Source organism: Sebastes fasciatus, chromosome 16 (assembly GCF_043250625.1).
Source record: "Sebastes fasciatus isolate fSebFas1 chromosome 16, fSebFas1.pri, whole genome shotgun sequence".
NCBI classification, from domain to species: Eukaryota; Metazoa; Chordata; class Actinopteri; order Perciformes; family Sebastidae; genus Sebastes; species Sebastes fasciatus.
This window is the reverse complement of record NC_133810.1, coordinates 32153458-32179720: the sequence shown is the minus strand read 5'-3', so window position 1 is coordinate 32179720 and position 26263 is coordinate 32153458. Positions and strand designations below refer to the sequence as shown.

The 26263-nt window shown below is 42.7% G+C and overlaps 1 protein-coding gene, 1 long non-coding RNA gene and 1 pseudogene across 2 annotated transcripts in view; 2 read left to right on the top strand and 1 right to left on the bottom strand.

The window, feature by feature from the left end:
- The window catches only part of LOC141752673 (protein NLRC3-like), a 782294-nt gene that overhangs the window by 240165 nt on the left and 515866 nt on the right, over positions 1-26263 (bottom strand). The gene's annotated exons all lie outside the window — the stretch shown is intronic.
- LOC141752705 (uncharacterized) overlaps positions 1-26263 on the top strand; it is a 69698-nt gene that overhangs the window by 9250 nt on the left and 34185 nt on the right. The window lies entirely within an intron of this gene.
- LOC141752685 (collagenase 3-like) lies at positions 20606-24783 on the top strand (annotated as a pseudogene).

Sequence of the window (26263 nt, the reverse complement as noted above, 5' to 3'; positions counted from 1 at the left end):
ATTGGCAATTAATTGCGATTAAATATTTTAATGGATTGACAGTCCTAGTAATATCGTGATATGGCATAAGTGTTGTCTCTTCCTGGTTTTAAAGGATGTATTACAGTAAAGTGATGTCATTTTCTGAACTTACCAGACTGTTCTAGCTGTTCTATTATTGGTCACTTACACAAAAAAATATTGTGATATTTGATTTTGTCCAAGTCACCCAGCCCTAATACATCTAACTCAGACTGCTGAAGCCTCCGATTAGTTTAAGATCAACGTTACAGGTCATTTTACACACAACAAGACGGTGGATTTAGTCCTCATCTCGTAACACTCAGGTTAAACGGGGATTGCTTCACAGACAGAAGGAATGATGACAGACATCAATAACTCTTTGAATGTACATATGAACATGTGAGTATTGTATTCAGATAGATTGAAAAAAATATGAACCTGCAAAGATGTTTCTGATGCAGAATATTTATTTTGTTTTTGCTTCAAATAATTAGACAATGCTGACATGAAAACAGAGCACAGTTAGATCTGCTGTCAAAAAGAACGTGGGAATAACTTAGAACCATAGAAACCTCTGATTAGATGGTGTCGTTCATAATCATCACTTATGTGCCTTTAAGTTGGTGCAATACGTGTTTGTTGAAGAGTGCTGCACCTTTAGACATGTTCAAAAAGAGAGCTACAGGAATGAGTCCTAAAACCCAGAAATGAGTCAGCATTTTAGCACTTCCTGTTTCCTCGTCTGGAGGTCAATGGGTTTTTAGTTAGATGCCTGAAATAAGGTCTGTAGTTAAAGGTCCAGTGTGTAGGATCTGGTGGTATCTAGCGGTGAGGTGAGGAGATTACAACCAACTGAAGCCTCTCCTGTGTGCCAAGCGTGTTGGAGAACTACGGTGGCCGACGTAAAAACGTGAATGTCCCTCTCTAGAGCCATCTGGAGCAGAGCCAGTGCAGAGAGAGTGTCTACAAACTACATAAACTACAGTCAGTGAACTGACCTCAGAGTCTCCAGTCTACAGTTTGGACTCTCCAGTCCAGCAGAAAGCAGCTTCACTCCTGAATCCTGCAGGTTGTAGTTGTTACTCAGGTCCAGCTCTCTCAGATGGGAGGGGTTGGACTTCAGAGCTGAGGCCACAACTTCACAGTGAGTATCTGAGAGTCCACAGTCAGAAAGTCTGTGATGACACAAAGATTACAAAATATGTTATTATGAAAGAGGACAGTTAATATTTACTTCATGCATTTGATGACTAAACAGTTTGATATAAACTTCTTTGATTAACATTTGCTCCTCACATCAGTGGATCAGCTAATCTTATCTCACTGTTTGACATGAAACAATAATTCTCATCACTCTCTCTCAAACCTGCAGACTTTCAATCTTTGTTTTTCTTTAATCTTGCAGATGAAGAGAGAGAACATGTAGTTACATTGAGGCTTCCCTAATGTCCAGTCTGTCAGTGAGATCTGATCCCAGGTCTGTCTCCACAAAGTTAGCATGAGGCCTTCTTGATTAGAAAAGCATTTTTAAAACTCAGTGAATAAGTAATAATAATACAGATGATAAAGATGACCTCTCTTTGCTAGCTACCTGCTGCTGTCAGGTTCACGTCCATAAATGGGAAAATTCAGTGACTGCTGCCAAACGGTAGAGAAATGAAACAGATCGTGTAATAATATTAGACCTGTACATAATTAAACATTCATATAATTAGATATTTTGATGACTGCATGGCGTTTTGTCATTAACACTCATTTCTGAGCATCAAACGTATTCAGCTCACAAACACAATTAAAGAACCAATAAGGTTTCATTATTTTCAGCATAATGTCATCAGAAAGATGTTATCAGTGTTTCAGCATTAAAAACACAACATTGATCTTTGGTGTGTTTAAGATCTCTTAAAAAGTCTGAATTCTACCATTCTGCTGTTATATATTCATCAGACCGCTGTTATTGGTGGAAGCTGTGTATTTCCTGTTACTACTCTTCTCTACAGCAACAAGAGAGAGAAACACCTGAGTTTCCTTCTGTGAGGAACAGAATAAAAGGAAAGACTTAAAAACACGATGATGGAACACAACTTGACTTCATGAGCAATGAAATGCACCATTGCTCGATTCAACACACTCAGGGGTTTTACAACGACTGTCTTCGTCTCGTATGACCAGTAGTTTACGGTGGCTAATGCTAGAGTTGGGTCGATTTTCGGTTTAGCCGCTCCGGTCTGGTCCGGTCCGGTGTACGAGTTTAAACCGGTTTGATTTTATGCTAACCGGCAGAACCGATATTTGTCATTATGACACGTTCTGGCAAACTAAAAAGCAGCAGACATCAACAACCTGTGCCGACAGAGTCACAGTGCTAAATCCAGCCTGTATTTGCAATATGACAACGTGATTAACGTAATATTATGATGTTATGTTGGTGTATAAACAAGAAGAGGTTTGTTTACTAGGAAGTTCATGTGTTTTTTGGGGTGACGAGACGAGACATGGCAGAGCTGGTCTAAAAAAAAAAACTAAAACTGCAGCAACATGGCAACAGTTTGGATTTGAAGCCAACGAAAGAGATGAGCCCAAAAACACACGAGGTAAGGTGTAATGTGGTGCAAGGCCTATTGAAAGCAAACCCCAGCACCAGGACTCTGATCCCAGGACCGCCCCGACTCCCCGCCGGATCAGCAAACGTTCTGTTGCTGCCGTTACACCGGTTAGACCCAGCGCTCCACCAGACAGCTGATCTTTTGTTCTTTTCATTTGTTTTACCAGGTTCACATGTCGTCTCCATCACCCAGAAACATAAATCAGAAACAACTGTAAAATGTAACAATTATTCTAAATAAATAGAATAAGTGTTCATTAACTTGACAGCTAGAAACACAAAGTACTGAAACATTTTGAACTCAACATTTGAAACAGCTCAAGAACATCTGTGACAAAATACAACTGACATATTTATGTAATAAACACGTGGAACACTTATAAGAATATTATATTTAAGAATAATTTATAGTGTGTATATTTGAAGAACTGAACTACTAATCTACACTGATCTATAAAGTTAATCACATCTGGACTTACAGAGCTTTTCTGCAGTTCCTCACAGCTGGAATCAGTCTCTGTCGTCCCTGATCTGATGTCTTGTACTTCTTCAGGTCCAACTCATCCAGAACCTCCTCTGACATCTGCAGCATGTAGGCCAGAGCTGAGCAGTGGATCACAGAGAGTTCCTTCTCTGATCTGTTCTCTGACTTCAGGAACTCTTGGATCTCCTGATGTACCGAGTGGTCGTTCATCTCCGTCAGACAGTGGAAGATGTTGATGCTTCTGTCAGGAGAAGTTTTATCTCTGTTCATCTTCTTCAGGCCGGTGATGATTCTCTTGATGATTCCTGGACTGTTGTCTGTCTGACCCAGCAGACCTCCTAAGAGCCTCTGGTTGGACTCCAGAGAGAGGCCATGAAGGAAGCGAACAAACAGGTCCAGGTGGCCATTTTTACTTTCAAGGGATTTCTCCATGGCTCTCTTCAGGAAGTCATCCAGGGTTGAATGAACATATGTTTTTCCCAGGAAGTCCTTCAGTACCTCTGTGTTCCTGTTTGTGTAACAGTGGAACATGTAGACTGCAGCCAGAAACTCCTGAATGCTCAGGTGAACAAAGCAGTAGACTGTTTTCTGGAAGATCACACTCTCTCTTTTGAAGATCTCTGTACAAACTCCTGAGTACACCGAGGCCTCTGTGACATCCAGACCACACCGCTCCAGGTCTTCTTGGTAGAACATGATGTTTCCTTTCTCCAGCTGTTCAAATGCCAGCCTCCCCAGCTTCAGAAGAACTTCCCTGTCAGCCTCCGTCAGCTCCTGTGGACTCGTCTCACGTCCCTCACCGTACTTCTGCTTCTTCCTCTTTGTCTGAACCAACAGGAAGTGTGAGTACATGTCAGTCAGGGTCTTGGGCATCTCTCCTCTCTGGTCTGTAGTCAACATGTGGTCCAGAACTGTAGCAGTGATCCAGCAGAAGACTGGGATTAGACACATGATGTGGAGGCTCCTGGATGTCTTGATGTGTGAGATGATTCTGCTGGACAGCTCTTCATCACTGACTCTTCTCCTGAAGTACTCCTCCTTCTGGGCGTCAGTGAAGCCTCGTACTTCTGTTACCCTGTCAACACATGCAGGAGGGATCTGATTGGCTGCTGCAGGTCGGGAAGTTATCCAGACGAGAGCTGAGGGAAGCAGATTCCCCTGGATGAGGTTTGTCAACAGCACGTTGACTGATGACTTCTGGGTGACATCAGACACAACCTCGTTGTCCTTGAAATCCAGTGAAAGTCTGCTTTCATCCAGGCCGTCAAAGATGAACAGAACTTTACAGTCAGCGAGCTTCTCTGCTGTGACCTTCTGTAATGTTGGATGGAAAACATGGAGCAGCATGAGAAGACTGTACTGCTCATCTCTGATCAAGTTCAGCTCCCTGAACGAAAGCAGAACCACCAGACTGACATCTTGGTTCTCCAAGCCCTCTGCCCAGTCCAGAGTGAACTTCTGCACTGAGAAGGTTTTCCCAACGCCAGCGACGCCGTTCGTCAGAACGACTCTGATGTGTCCCCGTTGGTCAGGTAAGGCTTTAAAGATGTCCTGGCACTTGATTGGAGCGTCATGGAGGGTCTTCTTCTTGGAAGCTGTCTCAAGCTGCCTCACCTCATGTTGGGTATTAACCTCTTCACTCTGTCCCTCTGTGATGTAGAGCTCAGTGTAGATCCTGTTGAGGGGGGTTCCACTTCCTGTTTCATCACTTCCTTCAGTTCCTTCAGTCACACGTTCACATCTCTTCTTCAGACTGATCTTATGTTCATCTACAACCTCCTGCAGACCTCTATCTGCTGAAAGAGAGAAACAAAGTTTAAGACAAAACAAAGAAACTCATTATTTCTAATGCCAATATGAAAATAATCAATATAAGAACATATAAAGAAGTAAAGGTTATAAAGTCATCTTCCCTTCTTGAAGTCTAAACTAACATCAACGTGATTTCTATATATATTTGTAATCGTGTTTCAACGTGTCGCTCTGCAGGACCAGACGTGTGTTTGTAAGTCAGAGAAGGAGACTGTAGCAGGAAAGATAATGTTGTTCAAAGTCTGTGGCTCCTGTTCAGTTCAGTTCAGTTTATGTTTATATAGCGTCAAATCATAACAGAAGTTATCTTAAGATGCTTTTCATATAGAGCAGGTTTAGACCGTACTCTATCATTTAGAGACCCAACAAGAGATCCTCCATGAGCATGTATTGTTATACGACAATGACAAGAAGATAACTCCCCTTTCATCAGTGTGTCTGTCTGTCTGGGATAGAACAGTGATGTCATAGTGCTCCATATTCTTCTGAATCTGGACATCGGCTCCTCCACAGAAGCATGACTCCTCTTCTTCTCTCTGTGGAGACATTACTTTATTACTAAAATCATTTGTTGATTGTTGGTGAAGAATATCCAGACTTGTCCGACACTGAAGCTCAGATGGTCACAGAGAAGAGTTAAAGTGTTGGTAGTGAATTCAGCATTCAGTCTGTGATGAAGATGTTCCTTTATTTGAACTCTCCTGCTTTAATAAACTAGAATTAGCTGATTTTCCTGTCTGACTGTCTTATTGAACATTTAGTGATCTGGCTGAAGTTTGTTCATTAAAGAGGAACAACGGACATTTTTAAAACATGAATATTATTTTGGAGGCTAAATAACTATATAAACTATATAACTATATAAACAAACTGCAACTTGCTCATGTACGCTGATATTGAGAGGACGCTCCAGGAAACCACCAGGTGGCAGCTTCATCACGGTAAACAGTGACTTCCTGTCGGTGCTGATATGAATGGAGTATAGAATCTCAACAACATTTGCAATATAAATAAACACGCTGTCACTTTCTGAATCTATTTTATGTGTTAACAATAAACACTTCTAAGAAAGGGAAACGGTGTCAGACCTCTCTGACTTCTTTAGTCTTCCAGTAGTTATAGTTTATACAAGTGCTGTCCACTGGAACGGAGAGAGTTGAAATGCTATACTCCATTCATATCTCCACTGAGGTGATTGAACTGAGGTTAGAAGTGGTCTAGATATTGAGGTAGAGCATCAGTCTAAGACACACAGCATGTAACACTGGTGTCCTGATGTTCCTTATTTAACTCCTGACGAACGCAGTACGCAGTATACAGTACATAGTGCATACTACTGAGGAACGCAGTATGCACTATGTGACGGTTAAAGTGATGTATTTAGCAGAATGCTAGACCAGGCTTTAGCCTTTAAACCAGCTCTTAAAGGGGAGATGCTTTACAGATGCTTTTTCACCACATGTTGCACAGTTATGATGTGCACTGATTCAAGATGACACCCAGTAGGTCCTAACAGCTGATTCTAGGAGGAGTCAAACCAACAACATATTCAGAGGACCAATATGAGAAACTGAATTACACATTTGAAGCTCATTCTTCCAGATCTTTAGACCATTTCACAGTTGTGAACGTAAACATTCCAGATGTGTCCAGTTTATTTCCTGTTGCAGTGGATCTGAATGAAAAGATGATTTAAATTGATGATAAATTGTGAAATGGAGGTTCTCAGGTGTTTTGTTACAGAAATACAATCAGTAGTTTGTGGCTATAAAACCCAGACTAAGATCCATCTGAGGTTGAAACAGTATCTGCACTAATAGTTCTGCATCAGAATATAAATCTGTTAGCAGAACATTTAGTCTTCATCCTCAATGCATCATCATCCATCAGGTCAGCTTACAGTAGAAACAGTCTCTTACTTTGACTCTGAGGGTCCAGGTTCATTACTGAAGTTAATAGGTTTCCACATGGACCAGTCACTCTTCATAGACAGACAGCTGGGTACTGGAGACTCTGTTCTCCGTCTGGACTGAACTCTGAAAACACCAAGAGGATCTCTGAGACAGAGAGACAGAGAGACAGAGACAGAGAGAGACAGAGAGAGACAGAGAGACAGAGAGACAGAGAGAGACAGAGAGAGACAGAGAGACAGAGAGACAGAGACAGACAGAGACAGAGAGACAGAGAGACAGAGAGAGACAGAGAGACAGAGACAGAGAGACAGAGAGACAGAGAGAGACAGAGACAGAGAGACAGAGAGAGACAGAGAGACAGAGACAGAGAGACAGAGAGAGACAGAGAGAGACAGAGAGACAGAGAGACAGAGAGACAGAGAGACAGAGACAGAGAGAGACAGAGACAGAGAGAGACAGAGACAGAGACAGAGAGACAGAGAGACAGAGAGACAGAGAGACAGAGACAGAGAGAGACAGAGACAGAGAGAGACAGAGACAGAGAGACAGAGAGACAGAGAGAGACAGAGAGACAGAGAGACACAGAGAGAGACAGAGAGAGACAGAGAGACAGAGACAGAGAGACAGAGAGAGACAGAGACAGAGACAGAGAGACAGAGAGAGACAGAGAGAGACAGAGAGACAGAGACAGAGAGACAGAGAGACAGAGAGACAGAGAGAGACAGAGAGAGACAGAGAGACAGAGACAGAGACAGAGAGACAGAGAGACAGAGACAGAGAGACAGAGAGAGACAGAGAGAGACAGAGAGACAGAGAGAGACAGAGAGAGACAGAGAGAGACAGAGAGACAGAGAGACAGAGAGACAGAGAGAGACAGAGAGACAGAGAGACAGAGAGACAGAGAGACAGAGAGAGACAGAGAGACAGATATTTGTGATCTGATTAGTAAATTCATCTAAACTGGGTTGAAAAACGATGCAACTTGGTTGCCGTGGTGATGAATGACGTCAGACTATGAATCTCTGTTTGAGGAAGAGCGACCCGATTCCAACCCCCCCCCCTCCACCGTCTCCCTACCCACTTCCTCTCTGTTGGCGTGGAGGCTCCGCCATATTAAGAGCCATTCCAAACCAATCACTGGGGACAGGAAGTGAGTCATAAAACCCTCCGACAGCGAGCTGCATCGATGACGACTCAACCAGCTGAACTCACTGACGACGTGCAACGCCGTTCAGTGATCCCATGTCAGTTCCGTGTGACTACCGGTACAAACATTTACTGTAAACTGATCAAACTGACATTTCATTTATTCTACTTTATGTCTTACAGACGTCTTCTACATGAAGTAAATAGATTGAGGATCACATATACCCTCATCCAGTCTAGAAAACGGTACACATGTTCACTACATTGGAAATTGTTAATTATATATATATATATATATATATATGTATATATATATATATATATATATACGTAGATATATACTAATAATAATAATGTGTAGCCCTATCAGGAGCAAAAGCCTCATCATTTATCATATCTCCAACAGTGCAATACTGACTTAACAGTGTAATAATTCAGATGTGTAATAATCTGGTTTCTTCCGGCATTAACTCTGCATGGATTTAAACATTTATATTATTTGCATAGATCTTATTTATTTTTAATAATTTTTGAATTTGAATATGAGTTTATTTTTATTTATTTATATATGTTTGTATTTATTTTTTATTTTTGCACTTTTTTAAATTATTTATTTTTGCATTTCTTTTTTATTTATTTCGTTTGCATTTCTTTCTTTTTGCACTTTTTTTATTTATTTGTTTTTTTATTTATTTTTTATTTATTTCTTTTGCATTTTTTATTTTTGCATTTATTTATTTTTGCACTTTTTTATTTATTTGCTTTTGCATTTATTTTTTATTTATTTATTTTGCATTTTTTATTTATTTGTTTTTGCATTTTATTTTTAATTTATTTATTTTTTAATTCATTTTTGCACTTTTTTATTTCTTTCTTTGTGCATTTATTGTTTATTTATTTACTTTGCATTTTTTATTTATTTGTTTTTGCATTTATTTATTTTTACATTCATTTATTTTTCATTTATTTATTTTTTCATTTATGTATTTTTTCTTCTGTTCTGAGATGTTGTTGTTAAATGTTAAATATACTGATGAAGAGGAGGAGGATGAGGGTTGTCGAAAAATGTTTGTTCAGCTTCAGTTAACAAATACATTTTAGTAGAAATTTTGAAATAGAAAAACAAAAATCAACAGCAAATTGGTAGAGGAAAGAGAAAATGAGTGGTATAGATGAGTTAGTAGCAGCTCTCTTACTTTGACTCTGAGGGTCCAGGTTCATTACTGAAGACTATAGGTCTCTCCATGGACCAGTCACTCTTCATAGACAGACAGCTGGGTACTGGAGACTCTGCTCTCCGTCTGGACTGAACTCTGCAAACACCAACATGATTTGATTCACATCACATGAATCCTTGATAAACTCTCTTTTGTAGGTCATTAAGGTAAAACTACTGCTACTGTCAACAATAAGGAGGTTTAACAGTTTGTAGCCGTTCTGTTAGATTAGATTACATCTCTTCTAGCTGACTGACAGCTGTCACAGATATTAAAGGGACTGTTTGTAACTTTTGAAGCGTATAAATGTACCGGGTCGGGACACATGCTCGCTCGCGTCTCCTCTGCCTGCCTTCACTCACACACCGCGCTCCTTCTCTCTCTCTCTCTCCACCTCTCACGTGCATGCTGCTCACTCCACACTGCAGAAGAGTTAGTTTAGCTCTGAGAATATCTAGTGAATGTTCAGTGGACGTTTGTGCAGAAATAACTGCTGCAGCTCCTCCAGACCAACAGAGGTTTCCCGTGTCTTGTGAAGTGACGGGGCTCCGCAGAGAGAAACGTTATCGTCTCCCCCGTTCCCTCCGGCCGCGGTCGGGAGGCTGAGGCGGGAAAAGCCAACACTAGGATCAGCATTGATTCATGGAGAGACCTTGGTCTGGTCAGCTAACATTACTGCCAAGCAGCTGAAATATAGAGTGATATTGTGCTTTTAGCTGACGTGTGTCTCCTCACTGTGTTGAGCGATGCTCCTTCATGTCTATGTAGAGCGAGCACAAGCGCCAGCAACAGGACGCTGACTTTAGTTGACTTAACGGACACAGGTGAAGCTGTTAACAAGACATTATGATTCTTACTAACACTCCCTTTAAGAGGAAGTCAACAGAAAACATGGTATTGTCAGAGGAAAGATGAAATGAGTGGTATAGATGAGTTAGTAGCAGCTGTCTTACTTTGACTCTGAGGGTCCAGGTTCATCACTGAAGACTGGAGGATCACCTTTAGACCGATCACTCTTCATAGACTGACGGCCAGAGACTAGAGACTTTAGTCTGTCCTCCTCTTCCTCCACACAGTCACTCATCTTCTGATCTGAAGTCAGTCTGACAGGTCAAACAGGAACACTGACTGTGAACATGAAGAGGAAACAAGTTAGTACAAGAGAACAGGAAGTAACACACACCCTCTCTATGGCTGCATCCCAAAGCTCTTCATTTTCATTTCCTCTCTCCTCGCTCCTCACACACCGCCAGTCACTGAGAGATCTTTATAAAACCTGATGAACGGACTTTAAATAACTTTCATTTATTAGAATGATGTGTCTTTTCATGATCTGTTATTTCCCCCGTTAACTTTTATTAATGATTCTATTAAAGTCAGAGAGAGAAGGAGAGTCTGTCTGTCAGCAACAAACACCTTTTACATCATTTATCCTCATTCAGTCACATGAGGCTGATGATTCCTGAACGTCTGGTTTGATATGAGTTACATCATTTACATTTTCCCTTTAGCACAATAAATAATGTCCAGTGTTCAAAAGACACCATAGTCATATTCTGAGTTATGAAATAATGAGCTCACAATCAGAATATCAATAACTACAGACGCTAATAATGAATCAATAATATAAAGAGCACTTGTCTTTATTAGTATTAGATCAGTTCAGACACAAACAGCTGTTAGAGCTGACTGACAGCTGATCCAGATGTGATCCAGATGTGATCAGCTGCTGCTGTCATCAGAAACGGACGTCGCTTCACGTGACGCTTCAGAGGAAACGACGTCTCATGGCTCTTAAATCCTATTTCCTCGGTTGCGTTCCAATAGTCCGTTTTGCTCAGGAAGGTTCCTAACTGAGTGAAACGACCCGGAAGTACCTCAGAAGCAGCCGTGATAAGAGCCGTTCAAATTCACCTAATGTTAAGGAAAGGAGCTTCAATGCTTCCTTTACTATCTCCTTTAGGACACACTGGAGCATCCTTTACCAAAGGAAAGCAGCTTGAATGCTTCCTTTACTATCTCCTTTAGCAGAGGACACACTGGAGCATCCTTAACCAAAGGAAAGGAGCTTCAATGCTTCCTTTACTATCTCCTTTAGGACACACTGGAGCATCCTTTACCAAAGGAAAGGAGCTTCAATGCTTCCTTTATTATCTCCTTTAGCAGAGGACACACTGGAGCATCCTTTACCAAAGGAAAGGAGCTTCAATGCTTCCTTTATTATCTCCTTTAGCAGAGGACACACTGGAGCATCCTTTACCAAAGGAAAGGAGCTTCAATGCTTCCTTTATTATCTCCTTTAGGACACACTGGAGCATCCTTTACCAAAGGAAAGGAGCTTCAATGCTTCCTCTATTATCTCCTTTAGCAGAGGACACACTGGAGCATCCTTTACCAGAGGAAAGGAGCTTCAATGCTTCCTTTATTATCTCCTTTAGCAGAGGACACACTGGAGCATCCTTTACCAAAGGAAAGGAGCTTCAATGCTTCCTTTATTATCTCCTTTAGGACACACTGGAGCATCCTTTACCAAAGGAAAGGAGCTTCAATGCTTCCTCTATTATCTCCTTTAGCAGAGGACACACTGGAGCATCCTTTACCAAAGGAAAGGAGCTTCAATGCTTCCTTTATTATCTCCTTTAGCAGAGGACACACTGGAGCATCCTTTACCAAAGGAAAGGAGCTTCAATGCTTCCTTTACTATCTCCTTTAGCAGAGGACACACTGGAGCATCCTTTACCAAAGGAAAGGAGCTTCAATGCTTCCTTTATTATCTCCTTTAGGACACACTGGAGCATCCTTTACCAAAGGAAAGGAGCTTCAATGCTTCCTTTACTATCTCCTTTAGGACACACTGGAGCATCCTTTACCAAAGGAAAGGAGACAATAACATCCCACAATGCCTTGCGGCTGCAGCATTTAAAGCGACGCAGCGTTCATAATAATAAACTAGATGCTGATCTTGCATATTATTTTCATCCACTAACTGTGATTCATGTTTAATCTGAGTGGACGGTGACTTTCTATTTAATGAATGATTTATTTTGAACATGTAACAAATACCTCAGTAAAACACAAAACAAGAATAACTAATCAAATGAACAGTAAACAATCAATGAACTAATAATCAATATTAATAAATATGATGAATATTTCAAAAAGAAGTGTGAAGAAGTCCAGCCTCCACTTCCAGTATGTGATCCTACCTCTTCTCCAGAACTCCACCAGTTAACTCTATATGGATCATCTAGTCCTGTTTCTTGGTAATGAGGTGATGTTTGTCCTCGTTAGGTCAGATGATCTTTAGGATCTGTTGATAGAGTGTTCCAGCAGCAGTATCTCTCTTTAACACACCGCAGGTGAAGCAGTCTGTCACTGAAACACCTGTTTAATACCGCACGGGGAGAAGCAGCGCCTTTTGTAGTCCATCTTCACAACATTGTAGTTTCACCACAGCAGACTGACGTCACTAACATCCGCCGTGGTCGCATCATAATGACGGAGTCTAGTGAAGGAGCAGTCAGAGGTTGTCTTTTCCTAACTCCTTCTGAAGTCTCCTTCTCATCTCTCCTTGACCTCATGACGTTTTCCACTGAGGTCAAGGAGAAGTGGTTAGGAGAAGTGGTTAGGAGAAGTGGTTAGGAGAAGACGTTAGGACGTCATTATTTGACTATTCCAACGCAACCCTCGTTTCCTCTCTCCTCGCATGGTTTCCTTGCGTCTATCACACACACACACACACACACACACACACACACACACACACAGTATACACACACACAGTATACAGTATAATAAAGCAGCCAGCGCTCCACCTGGTCACTTCTCTTTACCTCTCTGCTTGTTTTCTTGGCTTACAGCAGCTTTAATGAGGATTATTCAGCCAGTCATGACGTTGTGTTCACAGATGAATCAAACTGTTGAGTTCATTCTAACATTTCTCTCCTCTACAGTCCACAGGGAGGAAACTGACTCAGACACTTTAACAGTAACATGATAAAATGTTGGATTAACACTCACCCTGCTTCAGTCTTCAGTCGTCAGCCCTCGGTCCTCTTCTCATAATGGAGTCTGGAATAACTAACTGAGCTGGTCTCCTCCCTGTTCACCTGGATCAGTGTGGCTCCTCCTCTCTTCATTTACAGGAAACCTTTGACCTCAGAGTTTATCTACAAGTGTGTGTGTCATTTCTGTTGCACAATATCGTTAATGAGTAACTTTAACAATGATGTATTTATATTTCCGTGTCACACTATCAAGTTTCAGATTGACTAAAGAAACCGTCTCAACAGATAACGCCTAGCCTGACTGAGAAGATGATCATGCAGTATAACGTTTAAATGTTTATATCTCATTCAAAAGGAACTATGTTAGGGAAAACTGTCTGATAACAACATCCTCGAGTGTTTCCACCTGCAGCTCCTCTTCCTCCACATCTGAGCTGCTGACAAGAAAACACAGTTTAAACACCTCAAATTAAATCAGTAAAACGTTTAAAAAAAGAATTGTGCAAATCCTGAACAAACTGTCCACTAGTGTGAAATATTAATATTACAACCTGTAGTGATCACAGTCTCTACATATATGTAGTCCTGTCACAGAGGAAAGTGAACCGACACACATTAGATTTAACATTTGTTCAACGTGATCTTCTTGATAAATCAGTTTCTACTGTCTGTATTCACATCAGTGTGACTGATATGAGGTCAACTATTCACACCGTGAAGCAAAGAAACCCACTGCATTAAAAACACAACGAGCACTGATGAAGAACAAGAACTCCCAACACCTGCAGCTTCATCACATTCCTGCTGTTTCTAACAGAAACACACCTGCCAGGTGTTATTTACCTGCACTGTACGTAGACAAGGTTTCAGCCATAACTACCTGTACTGTAGGTGTCACAACTAACATTTATCAGACAATTAGACTCAACAGCATGAACACAGTGATGTTGATCAGAGAGTATCAATCTGAATTATGATTATCAGCTGAAGAAACACCTCACTGATATTCATTATTAACATTATACAGGACAACCTGACATTTATTGATCAGAGTCAAACTGTTACAACTAAATTAACATTAAAGTTGAACCCAGACTGAGCTGTCTCACCTTAAACAAGCTGATTACTTTAAACACGGAATATCTTTGATTTATGAAGTAAAGCACTAATGTAATATCATATGAATGACAGCTAAAATCATACTTGTTCACATGTTTGTAAAGTAACTAGTAACTAAAGCTGTCAGATAAATGTAGAGCGTAAATGCAGATAAATGGAGTAAGAAGGACAACTTGTCCCTCTGAAATGTCCTGCAGTAGAAGTATAAAGTGGCATGAAAGTAAATGTACTTTCTAACACTGTAACTGTGTAACATTAGGCCATCAAATCAGCAGAAAAACAGGAGATTGATTTATAGAAAATAATCTATTTAAATCACAATATTAGTGAGAAAAATCACAGCTTGATATATTTGTTTAAAATGTTCAGCCCAACTAGCTGTGAAGTAATATTTAAATGTAAAGTGGTTGGTTAACTAGCTACAGCCTCAGTAACATGAGATCTATGTAACATCACCCAGAGAAGGATCTTAACGCCCCCTAGTGGCCACGGTCGGTAACTACATCTGCATCAATATCAAGTTAGAGGAGTTACATACAAGACACACTTCCGGTTACATCCTTCAAAATAAAAGAGAAAGAGATGTAGTTATGCTCTTTGTCCACAGGAGGGCAGTGTGATAATGATTTTAATTATAATGATTGTGACTAACTACAGCTGTTTAGGGTTAGGATTAACAGTAGATTACTTGGTTGCTAGGCGCCGACGCGAGTGGCAGCCTGTCTTAGTAGCTCTCCGTGTTTCTACTTTCTTTGTTTTCTTTTTCGTTACTTTTAACTTTCTACTGCGCTTAGTTTTTGTCAGTGATAGTATACTGCACACTTTATGTAAATAGTTTCCTTTTTCACAGCCGTCTTATTTAGTTATTATATTTAGTTAGCCTGACAAACGGACATGATCGGACAACGGACGGTGTATTCATCTGAAGCGCTCCTCGCCTTTCGGGACCGAGTAGCAGCGCCACCGAAGGATTTACCTGCTGAGATACGGCGACACAGACGGGGATCAAGAGCCGGTGTGATCGTGAGGGGGAGGAGGGAGATTTAAACCCGTCCTGCCTTCAGTGATCATGGGCAATGTGAGATCTCTGGCCAACAAGACGGACGAGCTAGCAGCCCTGGTGAAAGACCAACGGGAATACCGAGAGTCCAGTGTGCTGTGCTTTACGGAGACATGGCTGAAGGGGATTATACCAGACTGCTTAGTGGAACCGGACGGCTTCACGGTGGTGCGAGCTGACAGAGACAAACAGAGCGGTAAGAAGAAAGGCGGAGGGCTTGCTGTCTTTGTGAACTCCAGATGGTGTAATCCCAAACACATCACCGTAAAGGAGCGCATCTGTACCCCCAAGTGACGTCATCCACTCCACCGTCGCGGGATTACAGACGAGGCACCCCAGCGCATTCATCATTGTAAATGGTGATTTTAACCATGTGAGGGTCTCCAGAGCCCTGTCGAACTTCACCCAGTATGTGACCTGTAACACCAGACACAATAAGACCCTGGACCTGCTGTATGCCAACATTAAGGAGGCATACAGCGCCACTGTTCTCCCCCCCCCTTGGCGGTTCAGACCACAACCTCATCAGGCTTGTGCCAACATACAAGCCTGATGTCAGGAGGCAGCCCGCCACCACCAGGACTGTTCAGCAGTACCAACATACCAGCCTGATGTCAGGAGGCAGCCCGCCACCACCAGGACTGTTCAGCAGTACCAACATACAAGCCTGTTGTCAGGAGGCAGCCCGCCACCACCAGGACTGTTCAGCAGTGGTCAGTGGAAGTTGAGGAGGAGCTGAGGGAGTGTTACAGGTCAACAGACTGGGAGTTGTTTGACAGGGTCCACGGTGAGGACATCGATGGACTCTCCCACTGCATCACAGACTACATCAGGTTCTGTGAGGAGAGCATCGTACCCACCAAAAAGGTACGCTGCTTTCCTAACAACAAGCCCTGGATCAATGGGGACATTAAAGCCCTGTTGAACAGGAAGAAGAGGGCGTTCATGGCCGGGGACATTGAGGGGGCCAAGGTTGTCCAGAAGGAGCTGAAGAAGGAGCTGAGGGCGGCCAAGGACACCTACAAGGACAGACTGGAGGGGAGACTACAGGCCGACAGCTCCAGGGAGGTGTGGGGGGGGTTCAGGAAGATAACTGGCTACAAACAGCCGAGCCCTGGTGTTGAGGGGATCCAGGAACATGCAAATGAGCTAAACCTGTTTTTCAACAGGTTTGACCAACCAACCCCCATGAGCTCAGCAGGACAGCCTGGGTCCTCACTCACCAACACCAGTGCCCCCCCTCCACACCTCTCCTTCCCCTTCCCCTCCTCCCCCCCCTTCCACACCTCTCCTCCTCCCCCCAGCACCCCCTTCCACACCTCTCCTCCTCCCCCCAGCACCCATCCCCAGGAGGCAGCAGCAGCTTGCCCCCCCCATACCTACCCTGAGGAGCACATCCACAGCATGTCCTTTGCACCTGGAGACATTGCAACATCCACCCTGATCATCACAAGGGGCCAGGTGAGGAAGCAGCTCTCAAAGATCAGCGTGAACAAGGCCAGGGGACCAGACAACATCAACCCCAGGGTGCTCAAGGCGTGTGCTGGGGAGCTGGCAGCAGCGTTCCAGCACCTCTTCAGCCTCTCCCTGAGGCTGAAGAAGGTTCCCCAGCTCTGGAAGACCTCCTGCATCGTCCCGGTGGCCAAGAAGGGACACCCCAGCACCCCCAATGACTACAGGCCAGTTGCTCTGACGTCACACGTCATGAAGATCTTTGAGAGACTGGTTCTGCAGCACCTCAAGCCCCTTGTGAGCGACTTCCGGGACCCCCTGCAGTTTGCATACCAGGAAAACATCGGTGTGGATGATGCCATCACCTACATGCTCCACAGAGCCTACACTCACCTGGAGAGGCCGCACAGCTCTGTAAGAATATTGTTCTTTGACTTCTCCAGTGCCTTCAACACCATCCTGCCACTCCGGCTAGCTGAGAAGCTCTCAGCGATGCAGGTTGATCATGGCCTGGTGGCCTGGATTAAGGACTACCTCACCAGCAGACCACAGTATGTCAGACTGCAGGGCAGCCTGTCAGATGTGCTGGTGAGCAACACCGGCGCCCCCCAAGGAACTGTGCTGTCTCCCTTCCTGTTCACCACCTACACCTCCGACTTTCGCTTCCACTCGGGTACATGCCACCTACAGAAGTTCTCCGATGACTCCTCCATCGTCAGCTGCATCACAGATGACAACGAGGAGGAGTACAGAGCCCTGGTGGAGAACTTCATAGGGTGGTGTGATAGCAATCACCTCCAGCTCAACATTGGAAAGACCAAGGAGCTGGTGGTGGACTTCCGGCGGAGCACGAGGCCCCCAACTCCCATCACCATCCGAGGGGAGGAGGTGGAGGTGGTGGACACCTACAAGTTCCTGGGAGTACACATGAACAGTAGACTTGACTGGACTGATAACACCGAGGCCCTCTACAGGAAGGGACAGAGCAAACTGTTCTTCCTGAGGAGGCTCAGGTCTTTTAATGTATGCAATAGGCTGCTGCAGATGTTTTACCAGTCTGTAGTAGCCAGTGTTCTCTTCTTTCTGTGGTATGTTGGGGGGGTAACATGAACACAAGGGATGCCAACAGACTGAACAGGCTGGTGAGGAGGGCTAGCTCTGTGGTTGGATCTGAGCTGGACGGTCTGGAGGTGGTGGCAGACGGCAGGATGAGGAGGAAGCTGGACGCTATCCTGGAAAACCCCTTCCACCCCCTCCATGATGAGCTAGTCAAGATGAGGAGCACCTTCAGCCACAGACTCATCCCTCCTCGGCACAACACAAAGCGCCTGGGTCAGTCCTTCATGCTGGTAGCCATCAGGCTCCACAACCAAGGCTGACCCCCATATGACAACTATTAGGACTTTTAAGAAATTTAAACATGCACTATCTGGCGCACTTTACACTCACTTTACACTATACATCCTATATACCACTTTATTGCTGACTGCACATATGTACATATTACATTTATTTATTTATTTATTTATTGTACATTCTACATTTATTTATTGACGGACTGTACACACTATGTTCACCCATTCACTCTGTATCTTTTATATCTCTATTATTGTCTTTAGAATTTTTGTATACCTTTACCTCTCCTGTGATTCACTCTGTTTGCTGATGTTGCTGCTTTGACACCTGAATTTCCCTCCGGGGATTAATAAAGGTTCATCTTATCTTATCTTATCTTATAAAGAAACATATAAAGAAAACTTTAAAAGACAGACAAACTGTTATTTATGTGTATTTATGTTGTTAGTAAACTGTACAGGTAATATGGTGTGGCTAAAGTAATGGAGAGTGAGAGCTCTTGGTTTTTCTGAGGATCTTTGTTAAGAGGTGCTGTTCTCATTGGCTGGCCTTCGATGACGTCGCTGCTGCGGATTGGCTGAGGACGGCGGGGTTGGCCAATTTAACTTCCGGGTAAACAAACAGCTGATAGCAGGTCGATGGCTGTCAGCTGTTTTTGCCAAAATAATAATAATAATAATACAATAAACGGATTAAAAGTGAAGCCGAAATAACTACACAATGATGCTGATTAGTAAAAAGTCTAAATTCATGCTTTGTCAGGTCTGTTACCATGACGACAAGCAAACAACTTTTAAATTGCTTGTTTTCTGAATGAAGTCTGGTATGTATATATTGTTACACACCACTTATGTGATGAATGCTTTTGATACACATGCTTTAAAGTCCCATATTTAAAAAAGTGAGATTTTCATGTTTTATAGTATAAAGCAGGTTTAAGTGCTTTATATAAATACTGTTAAACTATCAAAGCGCTCAATATACGGAGAAATACACACAGCCCGTATTCAGAAATTGTGTGTTTGAAACAAGCCGTCAGGATTTTTGTCCATTTGTGATGTCACAAATATACAATATTTAGATCATCACACGGTTTTAAACGTAAACATTCTAAATGTGTCCCAGTTTATTTTCTGTTGCAGTGTATGTAAATAACATCAGCTGACAGGAAGTAAACATGGACCCAAGCTGTTGCCTAGCAACGCAATTCCTTTGAAATGAGCTAAAACGGAGCGTTTCAGACAGACAGTGAATACAGGTATATTCAGGCAGACAGGACGAGGAAAATAAAGTTGTTTTTTTAACATTACAGCATGTAAACATGTTCTAGTAAAAACACAAAACACAAGTATGAACCTGACAATGAGCACGATATGGGTCCTTTAATATTTATATATATATATATTTTATATATATATTTTTTTATATATATATTTATATTTATTTATATATATGCATCATGGTTAATTGGTCACAGATTTTGTACGCAAAATGCTAAAATTTATATTTAGTAGTAGTAAATAAATAAATAATAAACAATCAGGTCCTTTTGATGAGTATTTTATTATTATTATTTCACAATATATATATAATGGCTAAGATGCTGCTTTTCTATTGCAACACTTTCATCACTTCTTTCATCTACTGGGCGGTTTACCTGAAGACATAATAAGTTGCACAATGAAGACATGTAGTGCTCCTCCCAGGGTCCAGAGTTAGGAAACAGCAATCACAATGTAGTTTTCCACTAACAATGTTGTTAACAAATGTTACACAAATAGATACATAAAGATATATATATATATATATAAAGAAGTGATTTTACATTAACAGAATAAACTGACCCATGTCATAAAATGATGAATATTGACCCAACTATAAACCTGTTACAGCTGTTGTGACGTAGTTGGTGAGTATAGAGTTGTATGGTGACCTGTGGCATCTGCACATACTATACCTGTCAGAAGGACTTCATGACATGACGCAGCTTGTCTGTTTTCTTGCACAGAGCACATCACTGTCCTGTCAGTAGCAACAGTAGCCTGAGGGGTTAGAGGAGACATAAGGACTGTTGAATTCACGACAGACTGCCGGAAAAACCTGAATAAAATATCAGAATATGGCTCAGAATATAAGCTTAAGCAACAGATAGAGAAGTCATGGTACCTTGGCCAGCTGCTCCTGTTAATGCTGTATGTATGAGTATCACTTCCATATCACTTATTTTATTTAAAGGATAGTTTCTGTATTGACATGTCATGTGTCATCATGGGGGATTTTTCTTGTCTTGGCTGAGCAATCAAAGCCAATCTCCTCCTTGTCATCCATAAATGGAATACTTCTTCTTGAGTCACTGAGGTAGTTAGTTGCTCAACACGCCCACTCCTCCAACAACGCGTCTACTCCTCCTCAGCCTGTATATATATAACAGCTGACTCCAGCAACGCAAACACAAGTCACATTAAAGTGAGGAAGCATGAGGTCTTGCAGTCTGTGCATCGTACTGAGCCTACTGGCACTCACAGTTTACTGTGTGCCTACAACACCACCACCACCACCGGTCACTGTGCAGGATGAAGGCTTTGCAGAGGTGTGTATGTTTACATGCATGTGTTCTCACTACTTTGCTTTTAAGATGTGCATTTTGGGGACTTTTCTCACCTTCATTTTACAGAACTACCTGAAGAACTTCTTCAACCTGACAGAGGAGAGAGGTCCAGCCACCAGACGGGGGATCAGCCCGGTGAGCAGGAAGCTGAGTGAGATGCAGAGATTCTTCGGTCTCCAGATCACCGGGACGCTGGACGCCGACACCGTGGTGATGATGAAGAAGGCCCGCTGTGGCGTCCCGGACGGCAACATCGCCCGTTTCTCCACGTTTGGAAGTAACCTCAAGTGGGAGAAAAAGAGCCTTACCTACAGGTGAACTGATCTGGAAGTGAGAAAGTAAAGTGTGAGAGAGTAATATCATAGTAAGTCTAACTAATAATTCTTCTTGACTATTTGTCTGACAGGATAGTGACCTACACACGTGACATGCCTGTGTCAGAGATAGATGACTCCATAGAGAAGGCGCTGCAGGTCTGGGCCAAGGTCACTCCTCTGAGATTCACAAAGATCAGCAGTGGCACCGCTGACATCATGATCTCCTTCGGCAGCCGATGTGAGTACAGAATGAGTTTCAGAGGTGGAAGAAGTACTCCGATCCTTTATTTAATAAAAGCAGAAAAAGTCTAAAAATACTCCATTACAAGTAAAAGTCCTGTATTCTCAGTGTTAATTATCAAAAGTACTCACTATGCAGAATGGCAGAGTGTTTAATTATTAATATTATATTATATTATATTATATCACAACTTTTTTCTCGTAATATTCTGACTTTATTGTGTAAATCTTAGATGTGTTTTCCCTCAATGTGGCCCTAATACTCCGTAGTACATTGTCTCTTTGGCCCTCACTGCGTTAGACTTATATACTATATACTTAGACTATAAACTGTGTTACCTTCATCACAATGATCACATGTTTTGCGGCTCCAGACAGATTTTCTTTTTTGCCTAAAATGGCTCTTTTGATAGTAAAGGTTGCTGACCTCTGGTTTGGAGAAAACAACATTAGACCGTGGTAGAAATGCAGACAACAGTGGACTGAAGGAACCTTTTAGTTCCAGGGACTAAAAGTGGAAACCCAGCATTAAGAACGTATATTTAAAGCTGCAGTGGGTAGAATTGGAGCAACGTTTTGCCCAATGATGGCAAAATAATACTGCCTGCTGCTGGTTCTGACGTGAGGTTTCTTGTTAACAGCACATGGTGATTATTACCCCTTTGACGGCCCTGATGGCACTCTTGCCCACGCCTTCGCCCCGGCCCCCGGCATCGGAGGAGATGCTCATTTTGATGATGATGAGACCTTCACTTTCCGCTCAAACAGAGGTGAGTTTGTTATTGACGCTCAGCATGTCTGTTTTTACTTGTCAGCGTGAAAGGATATAATTATGGAGAGAGGAGCTGTAACTAACCTGTAGTTCTGTGTATTCTCTGCTGCAGGCTACGTCCTCTTCATGGTGGCTGCCCATGAGTTCGGCCACTCCCTGGGCTTGTCTCACTCTGATGATCCCGGTGCTCTCATGTACCCCGTCTACTCGTACAGAAACCCCGACACCTTCGTTCTGCCGCGGGACGATGTCAACGGCATCCAGTCTCTCTATGGTTAGTACTAACGATGCCTGTTTGCACACAGTAGCACTTAAACCAAAATCTCAGACAGCCTCTTGCGCAATATTTCATGATGCTACTCAACTGTTATTGTTGCAATATGATGCAGCGCTTTCTAAATACTTGGTGACTCATTTTGTTTATCCTCCAGGTGCAAACCCTGATAAGGATCCCTCTGTAACCTGACCTCAGCCCCCCACCACCCCCGACTCCTGTGATTCAACCATGGTTCTGGATGCTGTCACCACCCTGCGAGGAGAGATGCTCTTCTTCAAAGACAGGTATATCAGACATGCTGCACAGCAGAACGCTAAAACATCTGGATCCAAACCTATCGGGATTTTGTTCTCACATTAGGGATGCACCGATACCAGTATCGGGTATCGGGTCCGATACTGTGCTCATGTACTCGTACTCGGAAAAACGGCTCCGATACAACGGCACCGATACCGCTTTACGGTGGTGCGCCCGACCCCACTGGGCCGGGATCCCGCCTCAGCCGCCCGCACCGGCCCTCGCTTTCATTGCGCCCACAGGGTTTTGCTTGCACCCTCTGACTCGCGCGTGCGTTAGACTCCTTGGGTCGGGTGGGTTGCCGACATCGCCGCAGACCCATGGCGCCTTTTACGTGGGCCGAGCCCCGATCTGGTGGCACGACGCGGTTGCGGCGCACTGAGGACAGTCCGCCCCGGTGACACTTTGTCCACGGCCCCGGGAAGCACCTTCGCCCCGAGCCTTTCCAAGCTGATCTAGAGCCTGTCGCGGCGCACCGCCTCGTATGCGGGACTCCCCAGCCTGCCGTGTGTCGCTCACACCCTCCAGCTGGCTGTTAACGAGGGTCTTTTGGCACAGAGAAGTACTCGTATCGGTACTCGGTATCGGCGAGTATCCAAATGTAAGTACTTGTACTCGGTGCATCCCTAGTTCTCACCATAAGTGGCTTCATGTGCATAATGTTCTTGTGTGTTTTCAGCTTCTTCTGGCGGAGTTACCCTCAGAGCAACACACCTCAGCAAAGTCTCATCACAAACTTCTGGCCCAACGCCCCCACCAGCATCAACGCCGCTTATGAAAGCCGATACTCAGATAAAGTCTTTCTCTTTAAAGGTACGTGTTCTTCTGATCTACCCGAGGCTCCGATCTGAAAGCATTTTCAAAGTTTACCTCAATCATCTTTTCCTGCCTGCAGGTCGTAAAGTGTGGGCTTTCAGGGGCTACGACCTCGTGCGTGGCTATCCTAAAAAACTCACCAGCGTTGGTCTGCCTAGACGCGTGAAGAAGATCGACGCGGCCCTCTATGACGTGCAATCTGGCAAGACTCTGTTCTTTGAAGGCGACATTTACTACAGGTGTGTTGAGAGTATATACACTGGTATTCAGTATTTTTAACCTTTATTGAATGTATCTAACTGCTGTCTGTGTTTCCTCAGTTACGATGAGGCCAGAAAGACGATGGACCAGGGTTTCCCCAAGCGAGTGGATCAGACCTTCTCCGGCCTGAGCGGCAGGGTGACTGCAGCTTTCCAGTACAGAGGTGAGCAGCAGTCAAAGCTGACCTAAAGTTTTACAAGTCAAAACAACTGAAATGAGATATTCAGACCCGTCTTTAATGTTTTCAGCCTAAAAAGAAAAGGGACATTTTTGGGGGAAGTGTGCTTAAAAGCTTTTCTTGCTGAGAGTTACATGAGAAGACCGATACCACTTTATTTAATGGACAAACATGAGAGTGGGTGCCATCAATCTTCTCGTCTAATTCTGGACAACAAAGAGATTCAAATATTCACAAAAATTAAAAAACTATTCCTTTTAACCAGCACAGAAACTAACCTTGAGTCTGTGTTCTGCAGGTTTTACGTACATCTACAGCGGACCCTACATGTTTGAGTACAACCTGAGGACCGGGAGGTTGTACCGCGTGCTGAGGAACAGCTACTTCCTGCACTGCACTAACTTCTAGAGCACTTTAAATAGTATAAAGTTGTTTATGTAGCCACTCTGAATGAGAATGAATGTACACTAACAGTGTTAAAATAGGTCATTTTAAATATTTCTATTGTTCAAAATATTACACATTTAATTCTATGAAATTAATTTAGAGCTGTAGTATATAAATGAAATGTGATGTTATTTTTATATATTGTCTTGAAGATGTTCCTTCAAGACAGCAAGTCCACTTGCATTTGACCACTTCCTACTGGTGCTGCTGTTCTTTATATCTGTAGTGTAATGATGCGACAGATGACCTGGAAAGCTTTGGATGTGTGTGTGTAATCAATGCATTTTAATAATTCATTTTATTGATATGTAATTGGACAATAAAACCATGGATTACCAAAGGTCTTATAAAGGTCTTGCAAATTAATACAATTAATACAACATAAATACAAAAATCAACCTTTTGTAAAAGCCCCTTTCGTTTTGTGATGGTATACCACCACTTATGCTGTTATTCCACGAGGCCAGCGGTCAGCAACCTGCGTCTCTTCAGCTCCTCTCCAGCGGCTCCCTGTGGATTTATAAACATGGAAATGAATAACTGTTTTTTGTTTACATTTTTATTTTTATTTATCATTGTTGTAGGTCTATGGTACGACGGTACGACAGAGTATTAGGGCCACATTGAGGAGAAATAAATTAATCTGAGATTTAGAGAATAAAGTCATAATTCCGTAGTATCCGGTTGGAGTACTGGAGGTTGTGTGTTTGATCCTTATATGACACAATGGGTTTTGAGGTCTTACTTCAAATAAACAAGTCAAATACAAAAAGAAACAATACATCAACGTATCTGGTAAGATAGCTCAGTGTGGTAGATAACTGGACGGAATACTGGAGGTTGTAGGTTCAATCCTTATTTGACACGATGAGTTTTGAGGTCTTACTTCAAATAAAGAAGTCAAATACAATAGCAAACACCACATCAGTGTATCTGCTCAGATAGCTCAGTGTGGTAGATAACTGCTCGTAGTATCCGGTTGGAATACTGGAGGTTGTGGGTTCGATCCTTATGTGACACAGTCTGTTTTCAGGTCTAACTTCTAATGACCAAGTCAAATATACCAAGAGAACAGTCCTCACTGCGTGTGGCATTGGTGGCTGGGTTGCTGAGTTCTGGTTCGGGCTGCGGCAGATCGGGGTTCAATCCCTACCCTCATCAGTGTCCGGTGCCCGACAGTGGTGTGAGACGAGCGTCTCCTCCCAGGGTTTACCAGAGATACAACTGAGGGGTTATGCATCAGTATATATGTTAAATATATACTTTTATGCGACGCATGTGATATTGAATGCGAAGTATAAATATATTTAATATAATAATATATATTATATAATATATTAAATAATGTTATATGCGTCGCATATAATATTATATGCGTCGCATAAAGTATATATATTAAATAATATCATATGAGTCGCACACAATATTATGTGCGTCGCATAAAAGTATATATTTAACATATATACTGATGCATAACCCCTCAGTTGTATCTCTGGTAAACCCTGGGAGGAGACGCTCGTCTCACACCACTGTCGGGCACCGGACACTGATGAGGGTAGGGATTGAACCCCGATCTGCCGCAGCCCGATCCAGAACTCAGCAACCCAGCCACCAATGCCACACGCAGTGAGGACTGTTCTCTTCGTATATTTGACTTGGTCATTAGAAGTTAGACCTGAAAACAGACTGTGTCACATAAGGATGGAACCCACAACCTCCAGTATTCCAAGTAGGTATTCCGTCCAGTTATCTACCACACTGAGCTATCTCACCAGATATGTTGATGTATTGTTTCTTTTTGTATTTGACTTCTTTATTTGAAGTAAGAGCTCAAAACTCATCGTGTCAAATAAGGATGGAACCCACAACCTCCAGT